This window comes from Capra hircus, chromosome 10 (genome assembly GCF_001704415.2).
Source record: "Capra hircus breed San Clemente chromosome 10, ASM170441v1, whole genome shotgun sequence".
Taxonomy (NCBI): domain Eukaryota; kingdom Metazoa; phylum Chordata; class Mammalia; order Artiodactyla; family Bovidae; genus Capra; species Capra hircus.
Window position 1 is genome coordinate 61,897,454 of NC_030817.1, and position 17,426 is coordinate 61,914,879.

Sequence of the window (17,426 nt, forward strand, 5' to 3'; positions counted from 1 at the left end):
ACCACTTCACAATGGTCAGATGGACCATCACTAAAAAATCTACAAATTATAAATGCTACACAGGGTGTGGAGTAAAGGGAACCCTCCTACACTGAGGGATTTTCCCTCATAGCTCAGTGGGTAAATAATCTGCTTGAAAAGCAGGAGACCAAGGTTCAATTCCTGGGTCAGGAAGATCCCCTGAAGAAGGAAATGGCAATCCACTCCAGTATTCTTGCCTGGAGAATTCCATGGACAGAGGATCCTGGCAGGCTACAGTCCATGGGGGTCACAAGAGTTGGACACAACTTAGCGACTAAACCAGCAAACCACCACCAACTACACTTTTAGTGGGAATGTAAGTTGCAACAGCCACTATGGGAAACGGTATGGAGTTTCCTCAAAACCTAAAATTAGAGTTGCCATATGATTCAGCAATCCCACTCCTGGGCATCTATCTGGACAAAACTATTATTCAAACAGATACAAGCACTCCAATGTACATAGCAGTACTATTCACGACAGCCAAGACATGGAAACAACCTAAAGTTTTTTTTTTTGCATACAAAAGGATAAAGATGTGGGGTATATATACAGTGAAATACTACTCAACCATAAAAAAGAATGAAATAAGTACATTTGCAACAATATGGATGGACTTAGAGATTATCATCCTAAGTGAAATAAGCCAGGAAGAAAAATACAAATATCATATGATATCACTTACATGCGGGATCTAAAATATGATAAAAAAAAGGACTTGTCTATGAAACAGATTCACAGACATAGAGAACACACTTGTGGTTGCTAAAGTGAGAGGAATGGAGTGGGAATTTGGGGTTAGCAGATGCAAGCTATTAAATATAGAATGAACAAACAACAAAGTCCTACTGTACAGCACAGGAAACTATATTCAATATTTTGTGATAAAGCATAATGGAAAATAATAGTTTAAGTGTGTATATATATACATATATATACACACAATTCTATATATACATACGGGGCTCCCCTGATACTCAGTTGGTAAAGAATCCACCTGCAATATAGGAGACCCCAGTTCAATTCCTGGGTCAGGGAGATACCCTGGAGAAAGGATAGGCTACCCACTCCAGTACTCTTGGGCTTCCCTTGTGGCTCAGCTGGTAAAGAATCCGCCTGCAATGTGGGAGACCTGGGTTCAATCCCTGGGTTGGGAAGATCCCCTGGAGAAGGGAAAGGCTACCCACTCCAGTATTCTGGCCTGGAGAATGGGGTCACAAAGAGTCAGACACAACTGAGTGACTTTCACTATTATATATACATACATATATATATACACACACATACATACATACACACACATATATACTGAACCACTCTATTATACAACATATATTAACACAACATTGTAAATTAACTCAATTTCAAAAATAAAGCAAGGGTCCAAATGAGACTGCCTCACTCCAGATGGTTCCCCAGGTCATCTGTACTTCTAAACAACTGGCTAAAAATCCTGGAGTTTCCCACAACCCTCTCAGGTTCTGTAATTCACTAGAACAATTGCAGGACCCTGGAAGTTGCTTTAGTTATCATTATAGTTTTATTATTTTAAATAAAGCAAATCAGGATCAGCCAATTGAAGAGACATGCAGAGTACAGCACTCACGCTCTTTCCCTGTGCCAGCAGGGCATATTAGCCTCTTGGCACAACGTTGTGTTCATCTCAGGCAATAGCACCAAGTTTCAATTCCTAAAGATTTTACTGAGGTTTCATTACCTAGGTATCACTCATTGAATCATTGATCCCATGTTTGAACTCAATCTCTAGCCTACACTCTCCCTCCTCAGAGGGAGGTATCACATAGATGGATATCACATAGTTGAACGCCCAAATCATTTTTTTCATTTTATTTTTTAAACTTTTTATTTTATGTTGAGGTATAGCCAATTAACAAACGTGCTTTGATAGTTTCAGGTGAACAGCAAAGGAATTCAGCTATAGATATACATGTATCTGTTCTCCCCTAAAGACCCATCCCATCCAAGCTGCCACATAACGTTGAGCAGAGTTACATGTGCTATTTAGTAGTTCCTTGCTGGTTATCCATTTTACATATATCAGTGTGTACATGTCCATCCCACACTCTCTAACTATCCCTTCTACCCATTATTCCCCCAGCAACCATAATTTGTTCTCTAAGTCTATTAGTTTGCTTCTGATTTGCAAGTATGTTCATTTGTATCATTTCTTTTTTAAATTAATTTATTTATTATTGAAGGATAATTGATTTACATAATTTAGCTGTTTTCTGTCAAACTTCAACATTATTTCTTTTTATATTCCATGTGTAAGGTATGATATGATATTTTTCCTTCTCTGATTTACTTCACTTGGTATGACAATCCCTAGGTCCATCCACGTTGCTACAAAGGGAATTATTTCATTTTTTAATCGCTGAGAAATATCCCATTGTATTTATGTACCACATCTTCTTTATCCACTCCTCTGTCAATGGACATTTAAGTTGCTTCCATGTCTCAGCTACTGCAAACAGTGCTGCAGTGAACACTGGGGTGCATGTATCCTTTCAGATCATATTTTTCTCTGGATATATGCCCAGAAGTGGGATTGCAAGGTCATATGGTAGCTCTATTTTTAGTTTCTTAAGGAAATTCCATACTGTTTTCCATAGTGGATGTACCAATTTACATTCCCACCAACAGTGCAGAATGATTCCCTTCTCTCCACACCTTCTCCAGCATTTATTGTTTCTGGATTTTTTGATGATAGCCATTTTGGCTGGTGTGAGGTGATATCTCATTGTGATTTTGATTTGCATTTCTCCAATAATTAGCAATGTTGAACATCTTTTCATGTGCCTCTTGGCCATCCATATGTCTTCTTCAGAGAAATGTCTATTTAGGTCTTCTGTCGATTTTATGATTAACTTGTTTGTTTTTATGTTGTTAAGCATCATGAGTTATTTGTAAATTTCAAAGACTAATGCTTTGTCAGTCACATCATTAAAGATTTGTAATTGGAAAACAATAAGATACTGATGAAAAAATCAAAGAAGACACAAAGAGATGGGAAGATATATCATGTTTGCGGATTGGAAGAATCAATATTGTCAAAATGACTATACTACTCAAGGCAATCTACAGATTTAATGCAATCCTTATCAAATTACCAATGGCATTTTTCATAGAACTAGAACAAAAAAATCCACAAATTTATATGGAAACACAAAAGATTCTAAATAGACAAAACCTATTGGCTATTCATTTCTATTGGTTATTCTTTCTTTTCTTGAGAAAGAAAATCAGAGCTGGAGGAATCAGGCTGCCTGACCATAGGCTCCCTGACTTCAGACTACACCTCAAAGCTACAGTGATCAAAACAGTATGGTACTGACACAAAAATAGAAATATAGATCAATGAAACAGGACAGAACACCCAGAAATAAACTTATGCACCTATCATCAATTATACCATAACAAAAATGGAAAGACAACACAATGTTGGAAAGATAGTCTCTTCAACAAATGGTGCTGGAAAAACCTGGACAGCTACATGAAAAAAATGAAGTTAGATCATTCTTTAACACCATGCCAAAAAATAAGCTCAAAATGCTTAAAAACCTAAATGTGAGACTGGACACTATAATACTTCTAGCAGAAAACATAGGCAGAACACTCTCTGACATAAATCACAGCAATATCTTTTTCAATCCATCTCCTAGAATAATGGAAGTAAAAACAAAAATAAACAAATTGGGCCTATTAAACACAAAAGCGTTTTTCACAGCAAAGAGAAACAAGACAAAGGACAACCCATAGATTTGGATAAAATATTTGTAAATAATGAACCCAAATGTTCTCATCACATGGTGGGTCTTTGTGGCATGATCTTCCCCAATTCTGAGTTACCTCTTTGGCATAACTCTCAAAAGGTTCACCAAGAGTGACTTCAAAGTATAAACTATTGGGGAAACAGAGAGGTTTCATTCTGGTGCCTAAGCAGGAACCTGCCAACCTGATTTTGTTGGCTTGCTCCAATAATGTTAACACATCTGGGGCACAGCTGAAACTAGATTCATCACATGATTAAATTTTCAATAGTCAATATTATTCTCCAAGAAAAATCTGTAGCCTTTAAGCATAAATATAAGACTTGAATGTGGATATGATAAGAATCACTACAGCTGTGTATTCCAGTGCTTTACTGGTGATCCTAATCTCTCTTATTCTCCAACAGAATATGATATATCTTCTGAAAGATCATTATGACCCAGAGATTTCCACTTGAGTTTTCCTCACTCCATGGTTTAGGGGGAAGAGGTAAGGTAAGGGAAAGGAAGAGGCAATGCACTATGTTACTGAGTTATTATGTCAGTAACTACCATAGTTACTAGACCATCAACAGGGTGAGTTCATAGTCTCATCTATGCCACTAGAACCAGTGTGAGACAAGCTTGGACCAAAACTACACTTATTACTTAAATTCCATAAGCCTCTTCTCTGATGAAAGTACCACTGTGACATTCAGAATCCCTCTAATCATCCCCTACATTTTTCTTATTTCTGTTCCATCAGTACATAGTTACCCTGATAAAGACTACAGCTCACTTTGAAGATGAGTTAAAAGAACATTTAGAGAATGAAATTATGATGCTATTAAGATCACACCTCAAGTGAAATTGCCCTTATCAAAGGGATCTTGATAACCTAAGAATTGATGTCCTACACTGCATCTTTTGTTCAATTTGAAATCAGTAAAGCAACTACAATGGCAGCATCTCCCATTTTTATTCTCAGACTATAGAGGATGAACACTTCTTTCAAGCACGTTTATATTCACTTCTCCACTTTTCAAGGGTTTGTTAAATAAAAATTTCTAGAGAACATAGTTAAGTGTATAAGAGGATACTTCTGATAAATTAAGTGTAGCATTCCCATGAACATACTTTTGCAAATCCATTGTTTAACTAGCACTTCATAAACTTTCTTATACCATGATTGCACAAATATTGTGCTCACTCAGTTGTGTCCAACTCTTTGTGATCTTTGGACTGTAGTCTGTCAGGCTCCTCGGTACGTGGGGTTTTTCAGACAAGGGTACTGAAGTTGGTTGCCATTTCCTTCTCCAGGGGATCTTCCAAATCCATAGCACAAATAGGAAATTATAATATTGTTTGTAACAGAGGGCCTCCAGTCTCCTCAAATCTCACATTCATTCCCATCTCATAGTTTGAGAGGACCAGTATCTTTGTATACTTGGATTTTTAATAGGAACAGATTTGTGTTCTACTCTAAAACAAAACCAAATAGTTTTATAATCTCAAATCAATTCATCATAGACCACCATAAGTTTAGATTTAACCAGTCAACAAAATAAATAATGACACCCATTCTTACCACCTAGGGTTAATCCAGGTGAGACTAAACAAATTTAGTCTCAACTAGGATTTGTCCTATCTTCTTTGGTCAAGTAAATTCAAAATCCATATTTGTAAATATTCTTTTGCATCTGTGATTTATTTTAAAAAGTCTTAATTTCCCTCTTCTTGAGTGAGTATACCTTGGAGTTTGTTCCTTGGGCATGCAAACATCTGATTCCAGCTACAGGTCGGGAGTTAATGGTAGGTAACAGTGGCAGGGCAGAAAAGAAGTTGACATTTTCTGGGAAGGTTTCTGACTTAGGTGTGGTTGTTACATGATCTTCCAGAAAGACAGAACTAGCATCTTCAGAGGTGCAGAAGGTCAGTTCTGTCATTAAAGGGGGCTCAAGGACATCTGTGTCTCAATTCTTTTAAATGTCACAGTTCTTCCTAGTAGGTTCCAATGTTTCTTATTCATTTTCCATTTTTTTTCACATAAGGAAACAGAAGGTGAAAATTAAATTTCATGCATGTAAGATGCAAACCTTCTTCTAATTTTAGTTTCAGGAACTCTGAAACAAGTAATGAGTTTTATTCAGGATATTTAGAAAAAAATTTCCATTGTGCTGTAACCCAGTAAGCTAAGACTAGAGCCCTGAGTCTAGTAGTTATCTCATAAAACTTTCCCAAGGCAGGTAGTAGTACAAACAATCCACCAAGTCCAACTTCATCCATCAAAATGACAAAGCAGAAAAGAAATACGGACAACAGTTCAGTGCAGTTCATTTGCTCAGCTGTGTCCGACTCTTTGCGACCCCATGGAATGCAGCACACCAGGCTTCCCTGTCCATCTCCAACTCCCGGAGTTTACTCAAAATCACGGCCATTGAGACGATGATGCCAGTCAACCGTCTCAACTTCTGTCATCCCATTCTCCTTTCGCCTTCAATCTTTTCCAGCATCAGGGTCTTTTCAAATGAGTCAGTTCTTCGCATCATATGGCCAAAGTATTGGAGTTTCAGCTTCAGCGTCAGTCCTTCCAATGAATATTCAGGACTGATTTACTTTAGGATGGACTTTTTTGAACTCCTTGCACTCCAAGGGCCTCTCAGGAGTCTTCTCCAACACCATAGTTCAAAAAGTTTCAATTCTCTGGTGCTCAGCTTTCATTACAGTCCAATTCTCACATCCATACATGACTACTGGTAAAACCATAGCTTTGACTAGATGGACCTTTGTTGGCAAAGTAATGTCTCTGCTTTTTAATATGCTGTCTAGGTTGGTCATAACTTTTCTTCAGAGGAGTAATTGTCTTTTAATTTCATGGTTGCGTCACCATCTTCAGTAATTTTAGAGCCCAAGAAAATAAAGTCTCTTGCTGTTTCCATTGTTTCCCAATTATTTGCCATGAAGTGATGGGACCAGATGCCATGATCTTAGTTTTCTGAATGTTGAGTTTTAAGCCAACTTTTTCACTCTCCTCTTTGACTTTCATAAAGACGCTCTTTAGTTCTTCACTTTCTGCCATAAGGGTGGTGTCATCTGCATGTCTGAAGTTATTGATATTTCTCCTGGAAATCTTGATTTCAGCTTGTGGTTCATCCAGCCCAGCATTTCTCAGGATGTACACTGTATGGAAGTTAAATAAGCAGGGTAACAATATACAGCCTTGATGTACTTTTTCTTATTTGGAACCAGTCTGTTGTGCCATGTCCAGTTCTAACTGTTGCAACTTGACCTGCATGTAGACTTTTTGAGGAGGCAGGCCAGGTGGTCTGGTATTCCCATCTCTTGAAGAATTTTCCACAGTATGTTGTGATCCACAGTCAAAGGCTTTGGCATAGTCAATAAAGCAGAAGTAGATGCTTTTCTGGAACTCTCTTACTTTTTCAATGATCCAACGGATGTTGGCAATTTGATCTTTAGTCCCTCTGCCTTTTCTAAATCTAGCTTGAATATCTGAAGGTTCATGGTTTATGTATTGCTGAAGCATGGCCTGGAGAATTTTGAGCATTACTTTGCTAGTGTGTGAGATGAGTGCAACTGTGCAGTAGTTTGAGCATTCTTTGGCTTTGCCTTCCTTTGGGATTGAAATGGAAACTGACTTTTTCCAGTCCTATGGCCACCGCTGAGTTTTCCAAATTTGCTGGCATATTGATGCAGCACTTTCACAGCATCATCTTTTAGAATTTGAAATAGCTCAGCTGGAATTCCATCACCTCCACTAGTTTTGTTCAAGTAATGCTTCCTAAGGCCAACTGGACTTTGCATCACAGGATGCATGACTCTAGGTAAGTGATCACACCATCCTAATTATCTGGATAGATTTTTTTTTTTTTTTGTATAGTTCTTCTGTGTATTCTTGCCACCTCTTAATATTTTCTGCTTCTGTTAGGCCTATACCACATCTATCCTTTATTGTGCCCATCTTTACAGGAAATGTTCTCTTGGTATCTCTAATTTTCTTGAAGAGGTCTCTAGACTTTTCTATTCTATTGTTTTCATCTATTTCTTTGCGTTCATCACCGAGGAAGCCTTTCTCATCTACCTTTGCTATTCTTTGGAACTCTGCATTCAAAAGGTATATCTTTCCTTTTCTCCTTTGCCTTTAGATTCTCTTCTTTTCTCATCTCTTTATGAGGCCTCCTCAGACAACCATTTTCCCTTTTTGTATTTCTTTTTCTTGGGGATGGTCTTGATCACTGCTTCCTGCACAATGTCATGAACTCCGTCCATAGTTCTTCAGGCACCCTGTCTATCAGATCTAATCCCTTGAATCTATTTGTCACTTCTACTGTATAATCATAAGGGATTTGATTTAGGTCATACTTGAATGATCTAGTGCTTTTCCCTACTTTCTTCAATTTAACGCTGACTTTGGCAATAAGGAGCTCATGGTCTGAGCCACAGTCAGCTCCCGGTTTTGTTTTGCTGCTGTATAGAGCTTCTCCATCTTTGGCTGCAAAGAATATAATCAATCTGTTTTTGGTATTGACCATCTGGTGATGTCCATGTGTAGAGTCTTCTCTTGTACTGTTGGAAGAGGATGTTTGCTATGACCCGTGTGTTCTCTTGGCAAGACTCTATTAGCCTTTGCCCTGCTTCATTCTGTACTCCAAGGCCAAATTTGCCTGTTACTCCAGGTATTTCTTGACTTACTATATTTGCATTCCAGTCCCCTATAATGAAAAGAACATCTTTTTGGGGTGTTAGTTCTAGAAGGTGTTGTAGGTCTTAATAGAACTGCTCAACTTCAGCTTCTTCAGCATTACTGATCAGGGCATAGACTTGGATTACTGTGATATTGAATGGCTTGCCTTGGAAATGAACAGAGATCATTCTGCCATTTTTGAGACTGCATTCAAGTACTGCATTTCAGACTCTTGTTAACTATGATGGCTATTCCATTCCTTCTAAGGGATTCTTGCCCTAGTAGTAGATATAGTGGTCATTTGAATTGAACTCACCCATTGTGATCCATTTTAGTTCACTGATTCCTAAAATATCAATGTTCACTCTTGCCACCTCCTAGTTGACTGCTTCCAATTTGCCTTGATTCTTGGACATAACATTACAGATTCATATACAACATTGCTCTTTACAACATCAGACTTTACTTCCATCACCAGTCACACCCACAACTGGGTGTTGTTTTTACTTTGGCTCTGTCTCTTCATTCTTACTGGAGTTATTTTTCTACTGTTCTCCATTGGGCACCTACCAACCTGGGGATCTCATCTGTCATTGTCCTATCTTTTTGCCTTTTCATACGGTTCATGGGGTTCTCAAGGCAAGAATATTGAAGTGGTTTGCTGTTGCTTTCTCCAGTGGACCATGTTATGTCAGAACTCTACACCATAACCCATCTGTCTTGTTGGTCATACATGGCATAGTTCATAGTTTTATTGAGTTAGACAAGGCTGTGTTCCATGTAATCAGATTGGTTAGTGTTCTGTGATTGTGCTTTTCAGTCTGTCTGCCCTCTGATGGATAAGGACAAGAGGCTTATGGAAGCTTCCTGATGGGTGAGACTGACTGAGGGAGAAATTGGTTCTTGTTCTGATGAGCAGGGCCATGCTCAGTAAATCTTTAATCCAATTCTGTTTATGGGCAGGGTTGTGTTCCCTCCCTATTATTTGACCTGAGGCCAAACTATTGGAGGTAATGAAAATAATGGGAACCTCCTTCAAAAGGTCCTTTGCAGGCACTGCTACACTCAGTGCCCCCAACCCAACAGCAGCCAACTGCTGACACGTGCCTCCACCAGAGACTCCTGGACCTTCACGGGCAAGTCTGGGTCAGTCTCTTGTGGGGTCACTGCTCCTTTCTCCTGGGTCCTGGTGCACACAAGGTTTTGTTTGTGCCCTCCAAGAGTCTGTTTCCCCAGTCCTGTGTAAGTTTTGGTGGCCCTACAGTGGGGTTAATGGTGACCTCCACCAAGAGCATTATACCATAGCCCGGTCTACTGCACCCAGAGCCCCTGCCTCTGCAGCAGTCCAGTGCTGACCTGTACCTCTTCAGGAGACATTCAAACATAGTTCTGCCTCAGTCTCTGGGTCCTGGTGCACACAGGTATGTTTGAACCCTCTAAGCATCTCTGGCAGGTATGGTGTTTGATTCTAAACAGGATTTCACCCCTCTTACCATCCTTCTGGGGCTTCTCCTTTGCCCTTGGACGTGAGGTATCTCGTCAAAGTCACTCCAGCACCACGCAGCCACCTCTCCAGCACTCACCAACTGGTGTGAGGTGGCTTCAGCATATCACTGTTTCCCAAAACCATGCTACTCAACTGATAAGACAAGAGAGCCATGATTAAGATCTTGAGTAATCAGGAAGGTGCTGCCAAAGCTGCAAACTCCCAAAACTTACTGCAGTTACCCTGAAACATATCAGAAAAATGAACACTTTGCATATAATCCATCACCCAAATCAGAGTACTACCTACAGATGAGTTAGGAAAATGTAGCGTTGGCTTTTTAGCCTCTTCATTATAAGAAGTTATGCTTGAACTGTGTAATTATTTTGAAGCTAATCAATGTAAATTATAGATCACATCCACTAATATGGGCTTAGATTTTTTTACATAGCTATTGTACAGTGAAGAAAATAATTATGTATTTGTATCTATGTGCATAGATATATCTGGAGTAGGAAATGGCAGCCATCTCTGTATTCTTGCTAGAGAATCCCATGAAGAGAGGAGACTGGCGGGCTGCAGTCCATGTGGTTCCAAAGAGTCAAACATGACTGGGTCAATGAGCATGTATGCACACATAGATACATGTGTGTTTAAAAGTACTAAAGAATATAACTCTTTGTTAATTCAGATAATTAACAAGAAGAATGAAGATCAAGAAGGAGAGAAGCAGGGAAGACATTTTAATAAGTAAAACAAAAAATAGCAACAACAAAAAACTAATTAATCAACCATATTGATTATTTATTTATGCAAATAAATCCTATATATGCCTATTTATTGGAGAAGGAAATGGCAACTCACTGTAGTATTTTTTCCCTGGGAAATCCCATGGACAGAGGAGCCTGGTGGGTTACAGTCCATGGAGTAGTAAGAGTCGGATATTGCTTAGCAGCTAAACTACCACCATACCTGTTTATTTGCAAAAGGAAATAGAAAATATTACATTATATCTTTATCTACTAATTTGTAAGGATATTCATTAAAAACATGATACAATAAAAAGGAGTATTCAGAAATATTTGTAGTATAACTTGATTTTGGAAAAAGTCCACAAACAAACTTCCCACATAAGTATATATGGTGTGAATATGTTTGTGTGATTAAAAGAAAGACATGGAAAGACATAAACTAAGCTTTTATTGTTAGGTGAATTGTGTGTTTTATTTTTAGTATAATAATATACTAATTTTATAATTAAAAATTAAAATATAGATAATTTGAAATTCAAAATTTTATGAAATTGTGTCTCTGCAATTGATTGAATCATGTAAATGAGATGAAATGAAAATTAATATTGCTTGACTATTTTGCAAATGAAGTTTCAATAGTGTACATATTTTCACAAGAATGAGTCTTATTTGATCCACCAGAGAGTAAGAACAAACTGTACTGATAAATAGAAAGAAGCAAATAGAATAAAGGACAGAGAGTTTTGATAAGGTAATGAATGAACATTCTCAGGGTAAGGGAGGCCAACAGTTTCTATTTATGCATATGAAATATGTTCAGCAAATGACACAATTGGAAAAGAACCAAAATTATTTTGTAGGAAGCAATGGTGGCATGGAAAATCTTTTCTTTAACTATATATTGTATCACATCTTCACTCTATTCAGTGTTACAAGTATTGATGAGAATGTTTCATTTGGAATTAATATGATCCTGCTGAGATTTCTGAATAAAGAAATAAGTAAAATGTTTATAACTGAAATACATCAAATCCTCTCTTCCATTGTTTAGAGAAGATACCATTGTAACAAGGAAGCCCATTGTATTTTAAATGCTTTTCTTGGCATAGTATGGACAAGATGTCAATTTATTCACCAGTATCCTTCTTCTCACCTTTGCTGCAGCTGTGTAAAGCTTAAAACTTTAGATATGCTACGGAAACAATATAGCATAGTGAGTAAAATCCCAACAGTAAAACTAGTGAGTTCTTTGGATATAGGAGCTGTCTTCCCTTCTATGGCATTCCCTTAATAATTCATACAATATCAGAATCAGAAAGTAAAAGTTAAGCCCATTTTATAAGATATACTTGGAATTCTTTAAGTTTTAGAATAGCAGGCCATATGGTATTCTCTGGTTTGATTTAAAATGATAAAACATGTGTTTTATTTCATTTTATTATTCTTTTTTATAATTTAATTTGATGCTGGCCTGTTAGGAATATCTGAGATGCCTCAACATTTTTGAGGTAACTATATAATAATCAAAACACATTTACAGTCATAATAATGATAAATAGAAGTACTATAACACCTTGTGTTTGGGAATAATAAAGACAGGCATATGTCTTACAAATTGTGGGAAAATACATAAACACTAAGTTTCCCTGGTAGCTCAGCTGGAAAAGAATCCACATGCCATGCAGGAAACTCCAGTTCAATTCCTGGGTCGGGAAGATCCACTAGAGAAGGGATAGGGTACACAATCCAGTATTCTTGTGCTACCCAAGGAAATGCGAAAGAATGCTCAAACTGCCACACAATTGCACTCATCTCACATGCTAGTAAAGTAATGCTCAAAATTCTCCAAGCCAGGCTTCAGCAATACGTGAACCGTGAACTTCCTGATGTTCAAGATGGTTTTAGAAAAGGCACAGGAACCAGAGATCAAATTGCCAACATCTGCTGGATCATGGAAAAAGCAAGAGAGTTCCAGAAAAACATCTATTTCTGCTTTATTGACCATGCCAAAGCCTTTGACTGTGTAGATCACAATAAACTGTGGAAAATTCTGAGAGAGACGGGAATACCAGACCACCTAACCTGCCTCTTGAGAAATCTGTATGCAGGTCAGGAAGCAACAGTTAGAACTGGACATGGAACAACAGACTGGTTCCAAATAGGAAAAGGAGTACATCAAGGCTGTATATTGTCACCCTGCTTATTTAACTTATATGCAGAGTACATCATGAGAAACGCTGGACTGGAAGAAGCACAAGCTAGAATCAAGATTGCCGGGAGAAATATCAACAACCTCAGATGTGCAGAGGACACCACCATTATGGCAGAAAGTGAACAGGAACTCGAAAGCCTCTTAATGAAAGTGAAAGAGGAGAGTGAAAGAGTTGGCTTAAAGCTCAACATTCCGAAAACGAAGATCATGTCATGTGGTCCCATCAGTTCAGTTCAGTTCAGTCGCTCATCACTTCATGGGAAATACATGGGGAAACAGTGGAAACAGTGTCAGACTTTATTTTTTGGGGCTCCAAAATCACTGCAGATGGTGATTGCAGCCATAAAATTAAAAGACGCTTACTCCTTGGAAGAAAAGTTATAAGCAACCTAGAAAGTATATTCGAAAGCAGAGACATTACTTTGCCGACTAAGGTCCATCTAGTCAAGGCTATGGTTTTTCCAGTGGTCATGTGTGGATGTGAGAGTTGGACTGTGAAGAAAGCTGAGTGCCAAAGAATTGATGCTTTTGAACTGTGGTGTTGGAGAAGACTCTTGAGGGTCCCTTGGACTGCAAGGAGATCCAACCAGTCCATTCTGAAGGACATCAACCCTGGGATTTCTTTGGAAGGAATGATGCTAAAGCTGAAACTCCAGTACTTTGGCCACCTCATGAGAAGAGATGACTCATTGGAAAAGACTCTGATGCTGGGAGGGATTGGGGCCAGGAGGAGAAGGGGACGACAGAGGATGAGATGGCTGGATGGCATCACGGACTTGATGGATATGAGTCTGAGTGAACTCCAGGAGATGGTGATGAACAGGGAGGCCTGGTGTGCTGTGATTCATGGGGTCGCAGACAGTCGGACATGACTGGGTGACTGAACTGAACTGAACTGAACTGAACTGGGCTACCCTGATGTCTCAGCTGGTAAAGAATCTGCCTGCAATGTGGGAGACCTGGGTTCAATCCCTGGGTTGGGAAGATTCCCTGGAGAAAATAAAGGCTACCCACTCCAGTATTCTGGCCTGGAGAATTGCATAGACTAGTCCATGGGGTCACAAAGAGTTGGACACGACTTAGTGACTATCGTTTTCACTACATAAACACACCATAGCATATTGCTTTTCAGCAAATAAAGTAAATAGTACAATCCTATAGAAAACATTTCTCCAAATATTTCAAGGCAGAAAGCAAACTGTAATTTGTTCCAGCTCAGGATACTTCAAGTAGATACCCTTTTTCTCAGGTGGGAAATAGCTGTTTAGGTATTGCAAAGAAGCTGAGGCAAAAGTAGATTATGAGATTTTTGATTCAAATGTGGTTAAAATTTGAATTCCTTCATCCTCTTCTAGTGTTTTGGAATCTTGTTTGCTTAGTGTACATTTTTAATCTATCTATCTATCTGTCATTATCTGGCTACATAGATTTGGAATCTTTTCTGCGTCTCTTACCTAATTTGAATATACAGATAGAAAGAGAGAGCTGGAAAGACAATTTGAAACTGTTTCATGTGTATTAGCAAATTAGCCATATATAAGTAGATTAAGCTTATAACAGGTATATGGAGAAAAATGAGAGCAATTTAAAGTAAGGAAATACTTTTGTCTAAGAATAGAAATTGTCCCCAATGTACATGCTGATGTGTGTGGTTTGTGGGGTGGGGGGAGTTCTTTTTGTAGGCTGTAAATAAAAGTTGGAACTGTCTTCTGTCAGATGCAGTTCCTGCCTTGATAGAAAATATGAACTGTATAACCTCTAAACACAACCCCTGCATTAAAGTGTATGATTATAATTTCTATTCACATTGTTATCATAATTCAAAATTTCTTATAAGCCCAATGGGCTAAAAGCTACAGGGGAAATGAATGCATCATGGTGCACTGTACAGAAAAATAGAGTGTTAGACCACCAAGAAATAGACCTCAATCCTGCCCTTAGATCCTTAGTTTTTCCTCCACCAAAATTCTATTAGCGTAGGGAAGCTTCTTAAGTATTCTGACACTTATTTTAAAATGCACACACACACACACAACATGAAAAGTGTGTGTGTATGTGTACACACACATATATATACAGATAAATTTTAGGTTAGCCTAGACAGAGTTGAGGTTCATTGCTTGGAGGACAATAAGAAAACTCCAAAGTGAGTCAGAAGAATGAATACATTAGCAAGGATAAATGGCTGAAGTGATTTTTTAAAAAGTATGTGGAAAAATAAGAGATGTGGATCCAAGCAATAGGTCCAGGACAGCAACAGAAGAGAGTAAGCTGATACTGAACAACCCTTTCACTGAAGTGAGATAGCACCTATTATCTAGACAAGACTGTCACTGTTCTCAGCAGGCAGGTGGACAGCAGGCAGGTGAAGACAAGGAAGGATGTGGAAGTATGTTCATAAGGGGAGTGAACTGCTCCATCTCTTCCTGGGTAAAGCACTTCAAACTCTATGAGTTTATCTTGCCTTAATTAACTACATTCCCACAATTACTATAACTTTCTCTCTCAGTTCAGTTCAGTTCAGTCGCTCAGTCATGTCCGACTCTTTGCGACCTCATGAATTGCAGCACACCAGGCCTCCCTGTCTATCACCAACTCCCGGAATTCACTCAGATTCATGTCCATCGAGTCAGTGATGCCATCCATCCATCTTGTCCTCGGTCGTCCCCTTCTCCTCCTGCCCCCAATCCCTCCCAGCATCAGAGTCTTTTCCAATGAGTCAACTCTTCACATGAGGTGGCCAAAGTACTGGAGCTTCAGCTTTAGCATAATTCCTTCCAAAGAAATCCCAGGGCTGATCTCCTTCAGAATGGACTGGTTGGATCTCCTTGCAGTTCAAGGGACTCTCAAGAGTCTTATCCAACACCACAGTTCAAAAGCATCAATTCTTTGGCACTTAGCCTTCTTCACAGTCCAACTCTCACATCCATACATGACTACTGGAAAAACCATAGCCTTGACTAGACAGACCTTAGTCGGCAAAGTAATGTCTCTGATTTTGAATATGCTATCTAGGTTGGTCATAACTTTTCTTCCAATGAGTCCCATATTTGATCAGAAAATTTGGATGCAATCTGAGATTCCAGTGGTCAATAACTAGAAAAGCCATCAAGGGAAAAACTGAATGACTTAAAATTAATTTTCTAATCAGATTGTCAGATATTTGCTTACAGATAACAGGAAAGAAGGATAAAATATCTTGTTGTCTTGAAGGAACAAGGAATGGAAGCATATTTAAAGTGATTATACTATAACTGCAAGCATAATCAATAATGTCTATATAACTGCTGACTACTCAGCAGTCATATAAATGACTACTGAGTCTGGACAATGTACTAAGTACTATACTATGCTTTACATGAAATGTTCCATTTATAATATCCACATATGAAAAAGGTAATATTATTTTCCTTGTTCTACAGATGAGAGAAATGAGGCTTTGAGAGCTTATAAACTGCGGAAACCAGTTTTTTTTTAATTTATATCAAATATTAAGTTCATATTTTGAATGGTTTTATGAGTTAATAGAGTCATAAAAATGTAATTAGTAAATTCCTAAAAATAAACCAGAAAATATAAAACCTAATATATTTTACAAGACATACAGAAAAATCATGTTTTAATCACTGAAAGTAGGAGGAACATCAATTATTTGATGTGGGGATAATTTTAAAAGTTTTTAAGGGATAATACTTATTTTCTTTTAATTTTAATATTGCCCATGATACTGATTTTCATATAGTCCATAGTCCTGCACACACACAAAAAGTTTGATAAAAGTGTTTGACAAATGCTTAAAGCCTTACAATTGATAGTTCACAATTCCTTTTTTGTCTACAGCTTTTTCAAAAAGAGTATTTTCCAGAACATAAGATGATTAGACTAAGTGCTCTTAAGGACAGCGATATTGTTATATTTATGGTCTTTTTATGGTGAGATAATTAAGCATATTACCTTTGGATATATTTCTTAACATTAAAATTGTCCAATTTTTAAAATACAGAAATATCTAATATATATACTATGTTTATGTATCTAATATTAGAAAACGTATAGAATAATATAATTAACAATTGTATAAACTTTATCTAGGCTCAGTATTATTAACATTTTTTGTCATTCTCTCTTCCCTTTTTCAATCTTTGCACACACACATCATACATATGTACTTTTTTGCTGAATCATTTAAAAGTATATCTCAAATATCATGGCACTTCATCATTTAATACTTAAATGTGTATTTCCTAGAGAGAAGGGCATCATCCCTACTTGGTTACATTGCATATTCTATACAATCAAATCACAAATAAGAAATTCCGCATTGATTTAACATTAAAGGGGAAACCATATCAAATTTCTCAGATTCTCCCAAATATATTCTTTATGTCTATTTTTTTAACCTCCAGCTTTCAATCAAAATCCATGCATGACATTTGGTTTTATTCTTGTTAGTGCATTTTGATTTAAAAGAGTCAAAACACAA